The sequence below is a fragment of the Thalia democratica genome, chromosome 5 (assembly GCF_965202585.1).
Source record: "Thalia democratica chromosome 5, ktThaDemo2.hap1.1, whole genome shotgun sequence".
Taxonomy (NCBI): Eukaryota; Metazoa; Chordata; class Thaliacea; order Salpida; family Salpidae; genus Thalia; species Thalia democratica.
The window spans coordinates 60,193,487-60,201,463 of NC_139169.1; positions in this window are offsets into that span (position 1 = coordinate 60,193,487).

A 7,977-nucleotide genomic window follows, 5' to 3' on the forward strand; every position below is an offset into this window, starting at 1 on the left:
GTTTTTTAGCTAACATTTTTGTTTTAAAAAAGTAAAAAAAAAGATCTTTAAATTGCGAAAGTAGTTTTAAATTATCATTTTAATAATAGATTCTAATAGTATTTATGTAATAGATTCACTAAACTACTTAAGCAGAAAAGTTAAACCAACTTCAGTAGCTTCGATTAATTTTTTTGATATTGATTTTTTATCTGATTTTCTATAATTACCAAATCAACTTGTTTTAGGTACTATTTTTAATTAAACTAAATAATTAAACGTTTAAGACAATTCATTTTGAACACTTGATTATGTTTCAGAGCATAGTTTATACTTAACTTAAGTTATTTTCTTAAATTTATTAATTAACAAAAAATTAACCTAAAGTAACAAAAGTATGAAAGTTTAAACTACTTTTTGATATAACTAAGCAACTTTTATTTAGTAAAACTTTCTAATAAAATATAAAATTTTATCTAAAAAAAAAAAAAATTATATTTCTGAAAAGAGTTTGTAATGTTTATTTTAAACTTCTAGAAGACATTGACTAAATAACCTAAAGAAAAATAAAGTATTTTAACTTTTATAGGTAAAAAAACAATTAAATAACTTGTTTTGAACTTTAAACGTTTAATATATAATCTTAATTATTTAACAACCTTCAGATTATATGCTTACTAAAATTTTAGTATACAGACAATAAAAATACAGTTGTTGTTTACTAATAGTTTTGATACCTTTTTGAGGACTTATAATATAAAAGAAACTTGCTATCTAAAATAAAAAAAAAACAAGATTAATTTTTCTTAACTAAGTTTTTTTTAAACTTTTGAAATTGTTAATATTAAATGAGATCTAAATAAATATTTGTTTTGTTTATAAAAAGCTTATTACGGTTAATAATTATGCGACATTGTAAAATTCAACTTTCTAAAAAGAAGCAAAAAAAAGTTATAAGGACCTTGTAAGTCAAAGAAGAAAGCAACATTTCGTTTAAATGCTAAAAATGAAAACTTAGAATTCGAAAACTTTTCACGCACTGCTATGAAAACTTTTAACTTTTAATTTAGCTAAATTTTTGTTTGTTTTTTACACTTTGGTAATAATTCAACTCTTTGCTATTTCTACTTTATCTTTTTATTTTATTTATGTTTTAAATGATAAATGTTTATTGAACGACAAAAAAAATTGCTCAAAACATTTGGTCTTAGGACCTGGTTTACGAAGAACCTTTCGGTTATCGAGTCGAACACCACTTGGATACCTTTCAACGTCTTGTCCAGTACAAAAATTAAATATAAAAACATTTAAAACGTACCTAAACCTAAAGTAAAACATAAAAAATAAAAAGTAAATCATTTTGAAGTATTTAATTTCAAATACCTTGAAAAATAACTAGTTAAGAAAAAATAATTTTTAAAAACAGAAGATAGTTAAAAAACATTTTAGATTTTATAGTTGATTCGTTGTTAGTTTGCATGTAGGTTTTAAAACACATTTAGAAAAGTTTAAATTAATCTAAAGCAAAGTTTAAATTAAAAAATGTCACAACAGTTTAATACAAGATAAAACGAAACGATATACTTTAAAGTTAACAAAGGGATAAATATTGCATAGATTCTACAATTAAAATTAATCTAAAAAATATTTATTGTTTTTCTCACTTTTTTTATTTTTTATTACAAAAAGTAAGATAAAACTTTCAAATAATAAAGTGTTACATGAGTCTGCACTTATCAATTTTGTTTTTATTCTTTTCAAATTTCTCAATAGTTTGTATACACTTATGCATAACGTTTTGAACGTCAAAGTAGTTTTTTGCTGATATTTCATAGAATGCATAGTCTGACCACGTTCTATTTAAAACTTGCGCTTCTCTTTTCGCTACTTGACGATAAAAATAAGTTCCTTCGGCCAGATCCATTTTGTTACCGACTACCACGATCGGAACTTTATCACTAAATATCATGAAAAGTTTTAGTTAGATCAATTTGAAAGTATAAAAATTTATATTAACAAATAGTTGAATCAGAACTCACGTGCCAAGTTTACTCGTAATTTCAAGTTTTAACTGCTGCATTTTTTCAAAAGTAGATTTGTCTGTGACCGAATAAACAAGAATGAAACAATCGGACTCGGTTATGTAAAAGTCTTTAAGCTCATCAAAGAACGCTTCATTGTCAGATGTATCGATAAGACAAAGATTTATCATTTGGTTCTTGTACACCACCGAAATTCTGTATTGATCTTCTATGGTGGATTCATATCTGCATTGAATGGTGGTTAATAATTAAGTTTTTATAAGTAAAATTGTTATAAAAGATACACATTAACCTTAGTAAAAATTCAAAGTTTGAAAGATATCTAAATAAGAGTAAACTGCTGTTTTTAAAAACAATTTTGTTGATTCTTATTTAATACATAAAGTGTTTAATTTTTTTTTGTTTAAAGCAAAGTATAAAATGAAAAATTGTTAGAAAGTAAGTAGCTATTTTTCAAATATTTTTTTTAACAGGCTGATACTAACTTTTTCTGAAATTTTTCATGAACAAATTGCTTTATTATGGAAGTTTTACCGACTTCAACCGCTCCCATTACTGCTATTTGGTTTTTTTTTTTTGTTTGATTATTTGCCATGCTAAAGATACTTATTATAACAATTGAAAACAATATTTGTAATTGTTTTTGTTTATAAGTTTATAAAACTTTAAAAGACTGTTGTTGGTTGTAATACTGAAACTATGTTGTTTAATATGTAACACTAAACTTTTATTGCTTTTATTTATTTTTGTTTTACAGATATTTTTGAGTGTTTAAATCAAAATTTAACTAAAACTTTATTATATTGCCTTAATTCTTCAAGTTTAAACATTTTGTAATAACTGTTGTTTAAGCATTGTCATAGTATGTTAAGCCTAGTATACTGTTATAATATTATGTAATTTATTTTCTTACTATTAGTAGAATAAATTTTACTGAATATTAACTCTAGTTTTAGTGTTGTTTTATTACTTGTAAAATTTGTTACTGTAAATGCTTGGGAATATAAAAACATACTAAGATGAAACAAAAAGTAAAAAAATGTAATTCAAGGTTTGTTTTTCTAAGTAAAAACCTGTGTTATATATAATATTTTTTTTAAACCTTTGCAGTAAAAAAAAAATGTTGTTCCAACAAAAAGTTTGAAATCTTTTACAACTCAGCGAAATTTTTTTCAATTCTGTATTAATCAAATTGTTTTATAGTTAATCTATTAAAAAAAAGTTTTATGAGCGAGCTACTAAAAAAGTCAGAAACAAATTATATAAAATCTTAAGTTTATAAGCTGTTTGTACGCGATAAAAAACACTTTAAAAGTTTTTAGTACTTTTTGTTTTATCTTTTGTTTATAGAATTTTGTTTTTTTAACTAACTCTTTTGTCAAAACATTTATATTGAAAATTTTTGTTGTTATCATACACTTATATAGGATAGCTTAAAAAAAAGTATTTTTTAATATATTTTTTTGAACAAAGTTTAATGCATAACTTTTATAATATCTCGAAATAATAAAATTTAATTACAATATATTTATCTGTATGTGTACTGTGGTAAATATATCTTTAAAACTTAAAATATGAGTTTTTATTTTACTTGTTAAGAATTTTAATTGTTCTTCACATAATTCAACTATGAATAACTAACTTGAAAAATAGCATTTAAGGACTAAAGTTTTTAGGTTGTTTTTACAACTTAATTTTACAAACCACACAAAAAAAAAACTATTTTTGTTTTTAAAAGTCAAAAAACTTCTAAAAAAATTAACTAAAATAAAAAGTAAATATAAAAGTAGGTTGTACATTTTTTTATTTTAGTTAAATTTTTTTTTATATAACTAATTAACTATTGTTTAACGACTGAGTAACGTTACAAATTTATAAGATAATATAAACTTCTACAAATTTAACAAAAATATATGTGTATTGAGAATGTATGTTTAGTTGTAGATAATATATAAAACTTTTTGCTTTATACACACTTCTCTCTAAAATTATAACAAATTTGTAATGCATTAAATTTTTCAATTAAGTTATTAGTTTGATGAAAGTGTTTAAAAACTAAGAACAATGACTTAAAGCAGTTTAGCAGTTTAAACTATTTTTTAAGATTTTAGTTATTAAATGAAAGTTTTTACTTAATTAAAATAAGTATTAGTTTTAATCTAAAATAAATAAATTTTCCAAAAAAAAAAATCACAATAATTTGTTATAAACAAAGCATTTTTAGAAATATTTAAACTATACTAATCTTATTAAAAAAAAGTTAAGTATGGTAACTAACTTTATGTTGGTAAGTTTTTAAAGGTTTTGTTTAAAACTCAACTTTGTGTAAACTATACTATACTGCTGAACAGTACTAGTGTTATACTGTATTATGATAAAATAAGTTTTTATAAAATTAAAGTATTAAACATAAGTCATTTTACTAATACTTTGATTTTGTTAAAGAAAAACTTGAAAAAAAAATTGCCAACAGTTTATTTTAATAAAGTAAGAATTTAGCTAGATATGTTTTTAGATTAAGCTGTTAAATAAAAACAAGAATATATATAAAATATAAGGTTACAGTTTTGATAAACCAAAGACATAAAAGAAGCTTGATTTGACAAGAATAATCAAAAACATAAGCAAGTAATTAATATGTTTAATATTACTTAGATAACTTACTAATTGAACAAAATTAAGTTTTGTTTGTATAGTTCTTAGTATGCACGCTCTATATAGCACATAATGCTTAATAAAATTTTTAAACAAAGCTATTTTAAACGTTTAATCTTGGTTTAACCATATTTTTAAAAAGCAAGATATCGCCGGTCGATAAATCATTATAAAGATTGCTTGCATCATTTAAAGTTTTTTTTATTTTTTTTCTCTAAAAGTTCTTAATCTTGCAAAGTTATTTCTAGGTTTAAATTATTTAGTCCTAACAAAATAAAGAAGTTATAATCGTTACTTTTTGCATAGAGATTAAAAAGAGTTTTATATAGAATATGATTTGAAATACTTTCTGTAAACTAAAAATCTAAAGATTTTTATAATTTATTTTTTAATTTTCTGTTTTCTTTTTAAAAATTAATTTATTTTAGAACTTTTATCTTTGCACTTCAAACTTTATTTTCAAACTTAAAAATTAATCCTATTATGAAAACACTATGATCTTCATGTATTTTTACAAAGCTTTTCGCAGTTTGAACTTTGTTTTTATCACGAAAACTTTGTTATTTGTTATAAATATTAGAACTAATTCATTTGATAAAAGTTTAAAGATTATAACTAGCTTTTTATTTGATAATAAGTAATTTTTTAAAACATAATAAAAAACATTTCTAGTTAATTAAATCTATAAAGCATTAAAAATTAAAAAAAAAAAATTATACAACAGTTCGCTTTTGAAATAAAAAAGTATTGCCGACCGAAATAGTGAACAAAATTAAGTAAGTATAATTGACTAGGCTTACACAATGAATATAGTAGTAATTTAAACATTTGACAAACTTTAAAATGTCAAAAACTTTTAACCGGTATACATCTAAAATCTACATGTATAAATTTGTTTTAAAGTTTTTGTTTATTTTTTATTTTAAAGTTTGAGCTTTAGAAGCTATTTACCTCATAAACACTTTTTTCAAATATTTTTTAGTCCAAAATTTTTTTCTATAGATATCAAAAATAATTGGCTATAAGCTTAAAAAGTTGATATAAAAATTCATAAGTTAGTCAACTATTTTAATTGTAAAACTTTAAGTAAATATTCTTGAAATTAACTTTAAAAAATAGAACACTGTACAAGCCTATTCAGTTTAAAGTTTCTTTTATTTATTTAATGTTAGATTTGTCGTACTAAAAAGTATTTATGCTTCATATTTTGCATTTATTAAAAAAAAAAACGCGTTTAGTTATTAAGTGTTAAACAGTCTGAATTAAGGACTTATTTTTTTGTACAATCAAATAGAAAACGCTGAAAAAATCCGGCATTAGTGGTTTTGATAATTTTTATTTGCAAAAACTTGTTTAACTAACTTTAAAAAGCTGTCGGTCTAGTTTGAACCACAAACTTAGGTGGTTTCAACGATAAGTACTACAAAGGTGAAAATATGTGCTCAAAAAAATCCAAGAAAAACTATTATTTAATTTTTACAAACAAAAATAACAATGTAATTACATTGACAAGCAAGTTTATGATAATCAAACAATTTTAAACTGCTAACACAATTCTATTTAAACATACGTGTTGTGAAACAACGTACATAAACTCAACTTATAATCTCATTTGCATACTGCTGAGTTAAAACAATATAAAAAAAGAGAAAAGAAAGAATTTTTTTGCAAATAATGCTAAAATTAAAACTTGTTCATAAACACTAATTCGTAACGAAGGTTTGTACTTAGCTATTCGCCATTCAGTTTCAAGTGTTATATTCAAAATGTAGATAAATACATCCGGTAAGGTTTTCGCAAAGAACCTTTTTCCTACCAAATTACAGCACAAAAGTCTTTGGCATGTTAGGGTAGTAAACTGTGGACTAAAAAGCCTGATGACTTAAAATATCAGGTTAATTTTGTAAGGTACCAGGACGTTCTGAGAGACTTTTTACTAGAAGAACCAATGACTTGTTAAAGTATAGATAGGTTACAATGGCATCATTCATCTAAGACCTAGAGCACAAGTCACTGACAAAAACAACAACGCTCTTAATCATATCAAAAAACTTAATAAACACCAAAACTTCTTGAGTTTGAATAGTCAGTTTAATAGAATATGACTTCTAGACAACAATAATTATTAAAAAGATTCGAAAGGATTAAGATTTTAGTTGAACTGTGCTTTTATTCTCAAACTTTTTAACAAACTTAATAAAACAGTTTTTTATTACATGAAATTTACACGAAGAGTGAATTTTCAACTTTAAAAAAAATCACGTTTGCTTAATAGTATGTAGTGACCTGTCGGATTTAGGATACGGAAGACGGATCCAGCCTTTTTAACAACGATACGGTTCTGGCCGGATCCTAGTTTGAAAAACAGTTCGAAACTAGTTTAGACCGGATTTTAAACATTATTGTTTGAACCTTACTTGAAAGTTTTATTCAACAATTTTTCATTTTATTTGTTTAGTACAAACTTCTATCATTAAAAGTTAGTTTCAAAGCAGGTTTTATATGACTTATGTTATTCACCCCTTTTCTACAACAAAGTTGATTAAACTGAACGTCAATAAACGAGAAATTGTCAAAATAACTTTATTTGGTCATTATATGGAACATAACAAACTATTCTAAAACTTAATACTTACATTAGATATTCTGGAATTCTCGATGAAGATCAAAAAATGTTCTTAAGGCTAATTCTAAAACTTACACTAGAAGTTCTTGATGAAGAGCACATTAAGGTATATAGATTTTTTATTTTGCGATTCGGGGGCACAGACCTTGATCAGCCTGGTAACCAATGATCTATATATTGAGATAATAAAAAGTATGCTAATCATAGTGGTATATACAGTGTTTTTTTTTATAGTACTGTACTTTCTTATCGAATTTTAGATAGATACAAATCATTTCACAGCTTGTACAGATTAATGTAAAAGAAACTTAGAGCAAAAAAATAATTTTAACTCTCAGTTGGCCTGACAAAAATACAACTGATAATATTAATAAACATAATAGTTTATTGTAACTTGGTATAGAGTTAAATAAATCCATTTAGATATCGAAGAAAGTTTTAGACTAGATCTAGAACGAGTTTAAGTTTTATAATATCAAGGTTTATGGTTTCCAACTATAATTTTGTTCCACTCTATTTAAGTGGTGAATGGTGAGAAGGTACCCTTTTTTGTTTACACGAAAAACCAACAGATAAGTAACAAATTGCTAGTTCTTTATGAAAATATAAAGTTTTAATCAATTGACTAATATATTTTTATTCAATACAACTTTGATAGTTTTTACCGACAGCTAG